The sequence below is a fragment of the Corylus avellana genome, chromosome 5, assembly GCF_965113065.1.
Source record: "Corylus avellana chromosome 5, dhCorAvel1.hap1.2, whole genome shotgun sequence".
Lineage (NCBI taxonomy): Eukaryota > Viridiplantae > Streptophyta > Magnoliopsida > Fagales > Betulaceae > Corylus > Corylus avellana.
This window is the reverse complement of record NC_142494.1, coordinates 16999101-17011480: the sequence shown is the minus strand read 5'-3', so window position 1 is coordinate 17011480 and position 12380 is coordinate 16999101. Positions and strand designations below refer to the sequence as shown.

General features: G+C 39.1%; 1 pseudogene; it reads right to left on the bottom strand.

The window, feature by feature from the left end:
• LOC132181926 (receptor-like protein EIX2) overlaps positions 1-12380 on the bottom strand; it is a 38271-nt pseudogene that overhangs the window by 18382 nt on the left and 7509 nt on the right.

Here is a 12380-nt window from a genome sequence, read left to right as displayed (position 1 = left end):
CAGTTGATGGTGTTGGGTTCCTCCATGAAGGGGATATGCTTTTGAATTTGGGTGGACTGCCTACTGCTATAAGCTTGTTTGCCTTATTGTGGTCCTGCAGTTTTCCCCACCCTATCCAATTCCATGAAAGATAGAAGCCAGTTCTCTAAGGTAACTAATAGTACTCCACATAATGATAACATCTAGATTAGATAATGTTGAGAATAAGGTTGTACATTGAATCACAAAGTATAATGTACAGAAAAAGCCTATATATAGGCTAATAATACAGACCTAGTAGAATAAGGAAAGATAAACCTAATAGACTTATAATACTAAAGAAAGTAAATAATAATAATATAATATTATTAACAGCCCCCCATAAGCTCAAGGTGGAGTGCAAGAGACCAACTTGATGTTGGACACAAGATCACGAAAACGCCCTGGAGGATGTGACTTTGTAAAGATGTCTGCGAGCTGATTACAAGATGTGACAGAATGAAGCTGTAGTGAGCCTTGAAGAAGATGATGACGAACAAAATGACAATCAATCTCAATATGTTTTGTCCGTTCATGAAAAACATCATTATGAACAATCTGAATAGCACTCTTGTTGTCACAGTATACAGGAGTAGCAGAAGAAAGAGAGACACCCATATCCTGTAACAGCCATCGTAACCAAAGAAGCTCGGTGATGTGGTATTTTTGTGACAAAAAATATCAATTATAAAAATAATCACTCGCAATAGGACGAATCTTTGTAGGATATGGCTATAGAGAGAGTGTCGAACCTCAAGGACTGTAGGGATTTTATTATCAAAATTCAAAAGATTAAAATTAACTTAATTCAAAAGAGAATTGATTTGATTTTCTTTGAAACTAAAGTGCATGAAAATAAAAGATATTTAAAATAAGAGAGAGTGTAGGGTATTGACTTCACCTCTATCCGCACAACAATGGCTAATCATAATTAATCCTAGAAATTCATTCTATGCATGTTATAAATAAACAAGAAACTACCTTATTAAAGAATAAGCATAATCTATCTTCGGTTGGCACGGATCGTCCACCTAACCACTAAGATGCGGTACGACCCGTCTTTCCTATGTATAAATTATCAAATTCTTTAACAGGATACATACAATCAATGAATAAGTGTAACCCATCTTCGGTTGGCACAGGCTGTTTACCTAAATTACACTAAACTAGGGTGTAGTACAATCCGTCTTCCCTAGGCATGGCCTATCAAATCCTATTGATCATATGTCAATTAAACCCATTGTATAACCATCACCCTCATAATCACAGAAAACAAGAATGATTTGAGATCAATAAAAGTAAAATACTTTCTAAGACAAGAGAATAATTTCACAAATATTGATTTTAGAATTTAAGAACAATTGCATTTAATAATTAAGAACATAATCAAAAAGGTAGAAATTCTCATAGTTATACAATCAACATGCATAAATTGAAATCTAGAAATTAAATACAATCAAACCATTGTGCTTGGATAGGGTTACATCAACACCCCACAAAGGGGTTTAGCCGCTCATGATCTTCTAAGTTCCAAAAATAATTTTCTGATTTCTAGCTCTAGCAAACGGTGTGTCTGTTTACAATGTTTAGAGCCCTATTTATAGGGATTAGGAGAACCCTAAAAACCCTAGAAACCCTGAGAAAACCGGAGAGCAGTCTCCCAGTCCAATTGGGAGACTGAAAACCAAATCCAAATCGGAATAGGATTCGCCCAGAATTGCATTCCTATCTTGAGAGGCGATTTTGGCATTGTGGCGCTCCGAATTAGGAAAATGCTATTTCACAATGATTTGTAGAAATTTGAGTTAGCTTTCCAGTTGGCCAAAATACCGAGACATATGCAAAATCCAAATTTGAATCCAATCCGCTTTTGACTCCAATTTGAGAAATTCCGAATTAATCCCTTCCTTTATTTGATTAAACTTAACCACAACAAATAAGTCCTATGTTATGATTGGCTACGCTTAATCATCTCAAAGTGTGCTTTTAAGCCCAAAATCAATGGAATTAATTGCATCTTTATTTATAATCTGAAAACACAAAAACAAAACAAAATCAAACAAATAACAACGCTAAGGAATTAACATATGCAAATTAAGGAGCTTGAATGTGCAACATTCGGCGCTTATCACTCGGCGGTAGTGTCAGCTAGAGCATGACATTCTGCCTCGGTGCTAGATCGAGCAACAATAGTCTGTTTCTTACTTCGCCAAGAGATAAGCGAGGTGCCAAGTAGGAAATAATAACCAGTGGTAGAGCGACGATCTGTCGGATCACTTGCCCAATCAGCATCAGTATAAGTATGTAGTTGTAGAGGAGACTGAGAGGAGAAATAAAGCCCATGAAATAATGTCCCCTTCAGGTACCGAAGAATGCAGAGGACAGCTGAGAAATGAGTGGAGCAAGGAGCAGCCATAAATTGACTCACCTGATGGACAGCATACGAGATATCAGGTTGAGTGACAGTAAGATAGACAAGACTGCCAACTAAATGCCGATATAAGGCAAAATCGTGAAGAGGCTCGCCATCATGAGGAGTGAGACGAGTATTAAGCTCAGTTGGTGTGTCGACAATCTTACTGTTTGTGAGATTGGCCCGGGAAAGCAGATCAGATATATACTTGGCCTGTGTTAAATAATAACCATCAGAAGAAGAGGAGATCTCAAGACCAAGAAAATAGTTGAGAGGGCCAAGATCTTTCATCTCAAAGCGCTGACTGAGAAACTGTTTAAGTTCCTGAATACCAGTGATATCATTTCCAGTGATAATCATGTCATCAACATATAGTAGAAGAAGTATGGTACCCCGGTCTGTGCGGCAAATAAACAAGGCTGAATCATAAGAACTGATGGAGTAGCCAAGGCGAGAGATAGTGGCGCTAAACTTAGCAAACAATGCTCGAGGTGCTTGCTTAAGTCCATATAGAGCTAGACGATGACGACAAACCATGTTTGTAGGATGAGATAATTCAGGAGGTGGCTGCATATAGATTTCTTCATTTAAATCACCATTAAGGAAGGCATTTTTGACATCCATTTGACAAAGTGACCAATGTCGAGAGGTTGCAACAGCCAACAGAGCACGTACAAAAGAGAGGCGAGCAACTGGAGCAAAAGTCTCCTCATAATCCATGCCATATTCTTGAGTAAAACCCCTGGCCACAAGTCGAGCCTTGAACCTGTCAACAGTACCATCGGAACAAGTCTTGATTTTGTAAACCCACTTACACCCAACCACAGATTTTCCAAGAGGTAAGTCAACCAGATTCCATGTATTGTTCTTGTGTAAAACATCAAGTTCCTCTTTCATCGCAGCCTGCCAAAGAGGGTTAGTGGAGGCCTCACAAAAGGAGTGAGGCTCATGCAAGGTAGCTGATAAGCGCCGAATGTTGCACATTCAAGCCCCTTAATTTGCATATGTTAATTCCTTAGCGTTGTTATTTGTTTGATTTTGTTTTGTTTTTGTGTTTTCAGGTTATAAATAAAGATGCAATTAATTCCATTGATTTTGGGCTTAAAAGCACACTTTGAGATGATTAAGCTTAGCCAATCATAACAGAGGACCTATATGTTGTGGTTAAGTTTAATCAAATAAAGGAAGGGATTAATTCGGAATTTCTCAAATTGGAGTCAAAATCGGATTGGATTCAAATTTGGAATCTGCATATGTCTCGGTATTTTGGCCATAACTTTTGGCTCAAATATCCAATTCAGGTGATTCAAGCGGCACTGGAAAGATAACTTAAATTACTACAAATCATTGTGAAATAGAATTTTCCAAATTCAGAGCTCCGCAATGCAAAAATCGTCCCTCAAGATAGGAACGCAATTTTGGGCGAATCCTATTCCGATTTTGATTTGGTTTTCAGTCTCCCAATTGGACTGGGAGACTGCTCTCCGGTTTTCTTAGGGTTTTTAGGGTTCTCCTAATCCCTATAAATAGGGCTCTAAACGTTGTAAACAGACACACTGCTTCTAGAGCAAAAATTCAGTAAAATAGTCTGTGGAGCTTAGGAGATCATGAGCGGCTAAACCCCTTTGTGGGGTGTTGATGTAACCCTATCCAAGCACAATGGTTTGATTGTATTTAATTTCTAGCTTTTTAATTTATGCATGTTGATTGTATAACTATGAGGATTGCTACAATTGATTTATGTTCTTCATATTAAATGCAATTGTTCTTAAATTTCAATATCAATACTTGTGAAATTCTTCTCTTGTCTTAGAAAGTATTTTACTTTTATTGAAATCAAATCATTCTTATTTTCTGTGATTATGAGGATGATGGTTATACAATGGGTTTAATTGACATATGATCAATAGGATTTGATAGGCCATACCTAGCGAAGACGGATTGTACTACACCCTAGTTTAGTGTAATTTAGGTAGACAGTCCGTGCCAACCGAAGATGGGTTACACTTATTCATTGATTGTATGTATCCTGTTATAGAATTTGATAATTTATACCTAGGGAAGACGGGTCGTACCGCGTCTTAGTGGTTAGGTGGACGATCCGTGCCAACCGAAGATAGATTATGCTTATTCTTTAATAAGGTAGTTTCTTGTTTATTTATAACATGCATAGAATGAATTTCTGGGATTAATTATGATTAACCATTGTTGTGCGGATAGAGGTGAAGTCAATCCCCTACACTCTCTCTCTTATTTTAAATCTCTTTTATTTTCATGCACTTTAGTTTTTAAAGAAAATCAAATCAAATATCTCTTTTAATTAAGTTGATTTTTATCTTTTAAATTTTGATAATAAAACCCCTGCAGTCCTTGAGGTTCGACACCCTCTCTATAGCCGTATCCTACAAAGATTCGTCCTATTGCGAGTGGTTATTTTTATAATTGATATTTTTGGTCACAAAAATACCACATCAATTTTTGGCGCCGTTGCCGGGGATTGCTTAACGGTTTTATTGTCAAAATTTAAGGATTGATTTTAGCTTAATAATTTATTTTTCTGGAAATTTTAATTCTATTTTGTATTTGATTTTTATTTTTTATTTTAGAATTTGCAAACAGGTCTGCAGCTGCCTTCTCTGTGACTGCGATCGAGCGCACAAACGCACTTCAATAAGGATCCAAGCCATCAGTGCTCGAGCCCTCCACTCCTGCGCTCACACCCATCTGCAGCAGTACGCTCGAGCGCACCCTGCCGTGCGATCGAGCGCACTTGCGGCATCCTGCATCCAGACCCTAAGTGCAACTAAGGCCGTTTGTGAGCTTGTTTGTTTTCTGTTGGAGCTTAATTTTTTATTTTATTTTATTTTATTTTTCTTTTCTGTTTTCTTTTAAATTTCTGTTTAGTTTATGCTCGGTCGTTGTTCTTTATCTTTTCCATTAATTTCTTGCGACCTTGAAATTGAACGCACTCTTAGACAAATTAGATCCCAAAAGAACTCTAATTTGCTAGAAGAACGTTCCACTGAGACCATGGGGGACGGTAACCACGTAGCATTGCAAGATCACTATCTTCCTACCACTTACACTACTCCCACATGTCTCCGGTTGCCAGAAATTACGGCAACCCATTATGAAATTAAGCCCAACACTATACGGAGTTTACCTTCTTTCCTAGGGCTTAGCACTGAAAATCCTTATGACTTCCTCAGTGATTTTGAAGCAATTTGTGATACCACTAAAATGAATGGATTCACTGAGGATGCCCTAAGGATGCGTCTTTTTCCTTTCTCCCTCAAGGAAAAAGCCAAACATTGGTTTCAATCCTTAACACTTAACTCTATTACTTCTTGGGCTCAATTACAGCAAGAATTTCTTAAGAAGTATTTTCCCATAGGAATGACCAGTGATACTAGGAGAGCCATTACTACCTTCTCCCAGTATGAGGGAGAGGATTTTCATGAGACTTGGGATAGACTACAGAGCCTGCTTAGATCATGTCCACACCACGTTGTCCCAAAATGGCAGCTAGTGCAGTGTTTTTATGATGGCCTGACTGAGTTCAATAGAAAAATGGTAGATGCATCATGTGGGGGGACATTCATGTTGAAAAGCGAAGATGAAGCATGGTCTATGTTTCAAAACTTGAGTAACAATTCTCTTCAGCAGGTCTCCACCAGGCGAAGGGCACCAGCACCTAAAGCACCCAAGATGGAGAGTTTGTATGAAGCCGGCCATTCCCCAAACATGGCTAACCAAGTGGTTGAAGCTATCTCCAAGAAGCTAGACCAAGTTCTGTTGATTGCTGGTTTTGCTCCTAATGCTACTCACACACACACTGAATCATGTTCATTCTGTTCCAGTCCTATGCATCAGGTAAATAACTGCCCTGTTAATGGAAATTATACTGATATTGCAAATGAGCAGGTTAATGCAGCTTTCTCTCGACCGGGTAATGATCAGTACTTCAATACCTACAACCCCGGGTGGAGAAATCATCCAAATTCCTCGTGGGAGAATTCAAATTCGGGCAACTCAGCCCCAGGGCCATACAATAAAGCTCAATCCAACAGGTAGCCTTACCAACCTCATTCCACTTACCGGCCTCCACAACAGCACTACCAGTCTCCATCAGAGTCTAATTTTGAGGATCGGATTCTAAAAGCAGTGAATGAGCTGACCAGCGAGATAAAGCAGTCAATCAAATCTCAAGAGGAAAGAGTAAACTCACATACCCACTCCATTGCCAAGCTAGAAGCTCAAGTCAGACAACTTGCCAATACCCTCAACAGGAGGGAAGAAGGAAAGCTTCCAAGTCAACCAGTGACCAACCCTAGGGGACTATACATGGTAAAAGGAAGCACATCTCAACTGGAACAAGTTCAAGCCGTCACCACATTGCGAAGTGGAAGAATGGTTGACAATCATGTGGAAGAAAAGAAGGATGAGCAAATTGAGGCCCCGCAGAATCTGCATCAGGACAAGGGTAAACAAGTAAGCATCGAGGCATCTTCATCATCTACCCCCACTCCTGAGGTACCATATGAGCCTAAGGCCCCCTTTCCAGAACGTCTCAAGGCACCCTCCCACTTTGGGAAATAAGGAGAGAAGATACAAGACATGATGGAAACCTTCAAGCAGGTTCAAATCAACATCCCACTCCTTGAGGCCATCAAGCAAATTCCAGCCTATGCAAAATTTCTCAAGGACCTGTGCACTCAAAAGAGGAAGAATCAGAAGCACATTCCCAAGAAGGTCATTCTCACCGAGCAAGTAAGCTCTCTGATTCAGCATAACACTCCTCCAAAGTTCAAAGACCCTGGAGCGCCTACAATTTCATGCGTCATCGGAAACACCAAGATTGAGAGAGCTCTCCTCGACTTAGGAGCTGGTGTTAATTTGCTTCCATACTCGGTGTATCAGAAACTGGGCCTAGGGGAATTGAAACCGACAAGTACTGTCTTGCAATTGGCTGACCGCTCGATCAAGAAACCCCGTGGGATTGTGGAAGATGTCATTATCAAGGTGGACAAGTTCTACTATCCAGTTGACTTTATAGTTCTGGACACAGAACCGGTCTTAAATCCAGAGAAGCAGATTCCAGTAATCCTTGGGCGTCCTTTCCTTGCCACAGCCAATGCATGCATCAATTGCCGGACCGGAGTAATGAAGATCTCTTTTGGGAATATGAAGATCAGATTGAACATCTTCAATGCCTTCCAGAATACGCCTGATCAGAATGCATGTTTTTTCTTGGATGACATTGGAGAAACTATTGAAGACCCACCTCCTGATCCTCCATCTAGAGCCCCATCATGGAGCAACCCACCGGAGCCAATGCCTCTCACTTCAAGTACTCCACCACCTGATGACAACCCCACAGGGGACATATTTCATTCAAAGGTTGCCGAAGTTGATTTCATTGGGGTAGAAATTTTTTTGGCAAATTCCTTAGCTACCCCAGTTTTTGAGAACTCCCATAAAGATAAGAGGTTGATCATGAAACCAGATCGGGACAAACACCCTGAACATCGTCATGGGGAGCATCAAGACCTATTAGCTGAGAGAAGCAGTTTTGGGATGTTAAGAAAAATCCTCTTCCTTGTGGAGTGCTACATGATCATAAAGAAGAAGGGATGGAAGAGATTGGTTGGACTTCTGAAGGATCGAGGTAAGATCCTTCGGGACTCAAACTTACATTGAGAAATACCTCCTAGGATCAAGTGCAAGCCCTGTGCGCTTGACCCTCCACTCCACCAGGGTATATGATCTCCATCCAGGTCTATTTTATCCATTGTTGTTTCATTCTTTGTTTATCTTTTTACAACAATGTGTGCACTTGATTGGTATTTGGTTGGAGTATCACTTTATTTTTAGGACATGTGTTTTTGCATTCAAGTTTGGGGGTATGATATGCCCCCATCTGCTCATTCAGGTATTTCTGTACTCCTGATCTTAATCTTTAGTTCTATACATACATTGGGGACAATGTATGATTTAAGTTGGGGGGTATGGAAAAACAAAACACGGTCCATTATTATTGTTATGTCATTCTTAAGCATATGGTTGAGCTTTGATTTTGGTTTGAAATTTATTGGTAGGCTTAAAGTTGTGAACACATGATCATATGACTTAGGGATTTTGAGTCTTATTACTTACTTTTGGCAACATGAGATGCTTCTTGTTTCAATTTAAATCTATCTTGAGCACACTTGCATATGTCTGTGAGGTATGAATTTTGAGACCAATTATGTTTGTTTTCAATATCTTGAATTCTGTTGGGTGACATATTGGGTGAATAACTTTGGCATGTTATAAAAAAATAAAAAATAAATAAATAAAAAATCAAGTTTGAATTTTTCACTGAGTAACCGGACCTCTTGTCTCATTAAGCAGTGAGTGTTCGCGTCAAAAAGTGAAATTTTTGGGTTGATTAATAAAATGGCTAGCTTAGCTTCGTAGCCTTTTTGACTCGAGTTAGTAAGTCCTTAGGGGTGTCTTTACACCTAGTGCCCTAAAGCCATTTGGTTTGGGAGACATTGGCCTAACACTCGATACATGGGTCAACTAGAAAGCTTAAGGGAGCTAAGCATTGCAAAGCCTACAACAAGAAAAAAGAAAAAAATGTATGCCTTGGTTGTTTCATTTGATATGAAGTCCAATAAATTCTGAGATGTTGATTCATTCATACTGGAATTATTTTGAAGCCTCATGATTATGTGTTAGTTCACTTTGCACTAATTGAAATTTATGTACCTCAATCTGCCATTGGTAAGTGATTTGACTTGTAAATTCCTTGGAATTTTGAAGATGAAGTTTATAATTTTAAGCTTGCTAATGAATAAGAACCATTATTTTTGTGAAACTTTATCTTTTTGAATGACATAATGATGACAATGTTTGTGGGTATCATTCTTGGAAAACCTTCACGAGACTTTACTCGTCCTCTAGGGAATGCCTAGGGGTTTAAAAGGCTTGTTGCATATGCTAAATGCAATCGTACATCCCACGAAAGATGGACTTATCTTTATGTTTTTCAGTTTATTTTCTGTTTTGTATTGCTAAGGGACTAGCAATATGTAAGTTTGGGGGTGTGATAAGCGCCGAATGTTGCACATTCAAGCCCCTTAATTTGCATATGTTAATTCCTTAGCGTTGTTATTTGTTTGATTTTGTTTTGTTTTTGTGTTTTCAGGTTATAAATAAAGATGCAATTAATTCCATTGATTTTGGGCTTAAAAGCACACTTTGAGATGATTAAGCTTAGCCAATCATAACAGAGGACCTATATGTTGTGGTTAAGTTTAATCAAATAAAGGAAGGGATTAATTCGGAATTTCTCAAATTGGAGTCAAAATCGGATTGGATTCAAATTTGGAATCTGCATATGTCTCGGTATTTTGGCCATAACTTTTGCCTCAAATATCCGATTGAGGTGATTCAAGCGGCACTGGAAAGATAACTTAAATTTCTACAAATCATTGTGAAATAGAATTTTCCAAATTCAGAGCTCCGCAATGCCAAAATCGTCCCTCAAGATAGGAACGCAATTTTGGGCGAATCCTATTCCGATTTTGATTTGGTTTTCAGTCTCCCAATTGGACTGGGAGACTGCTCTCCGGTTTTCTTAGGGTTTTTAGGGTTCTCCTAATCCCTATAAATAGGGCTCTAAACGTTGTAAACAGACACACTGCTTCTAGAGCAAAAATTCAGTAAAATAGTCTGTGGAGCTTAGGAGATCATGAGCGGCTAAACCCCTTTGTGGGGTGTTGATGTAACCCTATCCAAGCACAATAGTTTGATTGTATTTAATGTCTAGCTTTTTAATTTATGCATGTTGATTGTATAACTATGAGGATTGCTACAATTGATTTATGTTCTTCATATTAAATGCAATTGTTCTTAAATTTCAATATCAATACTTGTGAAATTCTTCTATTGTCTTAGAAAGTATTTTACTTTTATTGAAATCAAATCATTCTTATTTTCTGTGATTATGAGGATGATGGTTATACAATGGGTTTAATTGACATATGATCAATAGGATTTGATAGGCCATACCTAGCGAAGACGGATTGTACTACACCCTAGTTTAGTGTAATTTAGGTAGACAGTCCGTGCCAACCGAAGATGGGTTACACTTATTCATTGATTGTATGTATCCTGTTATAGAATTTGATAATTTATACCTAGGGAAGACGGGTCGTACCGCGTCTTAGTGGTTAGGTGGACGATCCGTGCCAACCGAAGATAGATTATGCTTATTCTTTAATAAGGTAGTTTCTTGTTTATTTATAACATGCATAGAATGAATTTCTGGGATTAATTACGATTAACCATTGTTGTGCGGATAGAGGTGAAGTCAATCCCCTACACTCTCTCTCTTATTTTAAATCTCTTTTATTTTCATGCACTTTAGTTTTTAAAGAAAATCAAATCAAATATCTCTTTTAATTAAGTTGATTTTTATCTTTTAAATTTTGATAATAAAACCCCTGCAGTCCTTGAGGTTCGACACCCTCTCTATGGCCGTATCCTACAAAGATTCGTCCTATTGCGAGTGGTTATTTTTATAATTGATATTTTTGGTCACAAAAATACCACATCAGTAGCTAAGGCATGAAAGCAATGAAAATCCTATAAATGGGATGGGAGAGATCTTACTCGGGTGGATCGACGAAGGTTAGGTGGTGGAATGCAGACTGGATCCACGGATGGAGCTAAACCTGGGGAGGCAGGCGAAGAACTTGAGGATGCAGGTGAAGCAGCCTTGAGGGCATCAAAACCTGGTGACGCAGGCAAAACAGCGTCGAGGGCATCAGATGACTGTAGTTCCAGCGAGAGAGATTCTGGCAAGACATTGGTGATGGGAGTAGGAGAAAGTGGAAACTCAAGAAGGGTAGTAAAGGGAGGGAATGATGACATGCTGAATTTTTCGACTTCGTGGAATAGTCGATGCTCCCAAAAAACTACCTGACGGGAGATGCGAAGACGGCGAGACATGGGATCATAACACCGGTAGCCCTTTTGTTCCACTCCATATCTAAGAAAACAACACAACCGAGAACGAGGCTCGAGTTTGGTGCGCTCATGAGGCTAGAGTAAAACAAAACAGGCAGAACCAAAGACACGGAGATGGTGATATGAAAGGATAGAGCCAAACAATCGCTATTGAGGAGTGCAATTATCAAGGATAGGGGTAGGCAACCTATTGATCGTGTAGACAGCCGTGAGAGTGGCTTCACCCCAAAACGGGGTAGGAACAGACGTGGAAATGAGAAGAGCACGGACAGTGTCTAATATGTGCCTAAGTTTACGTTCGGCTCGACCATTTTGTTGTGAGGTGCCTGGACACGATAAGTGAGGAACAGTGCCATAATGTTAGAGAATAGCTTGAAAATCATGTTGAGTATATTCTAAAGCATTATCAGAATGAAAAGCTTTGATGGGTTTTGAAAATTGGGTTTCAACCATTTTGGCAAAAGTACGATAAATGTCCAATAATTCAGAACGAAATTTCATTAAAAACACCCAAGTGTAACGAGAGAAATCATCAACAAAAATAACAAAATAACATGAGCCACTCATACTAGCAACAAGAGAAGGTCCCCAAACATCAGAATGAATTAAATCAAAAGAACCAGTAGCATGAGACTCACTATTATTAAATGGAAAAGTCGGTTGTTTACCAAGTTGACATGAACTACAATCAAAAGAATTATTGGAAACTGAACCTAACAAACCCTTTAAAGCTAAAAATTGAACGCGAGAGGTAGATGCATGACCAAGACGCGAATGCTAAAGTGCAAGAGATGGTGAGGACGAAGAGGCAGCAGCAGAGACGCCTGTGGCGGGGAGATGTAAGAATGAGAGTTCGAACATACGCCCAATTCTACGCCCGGTCCCAATGGTCTGACTCGTATGAGGATCCTGTACATGCACACCAGAAAAG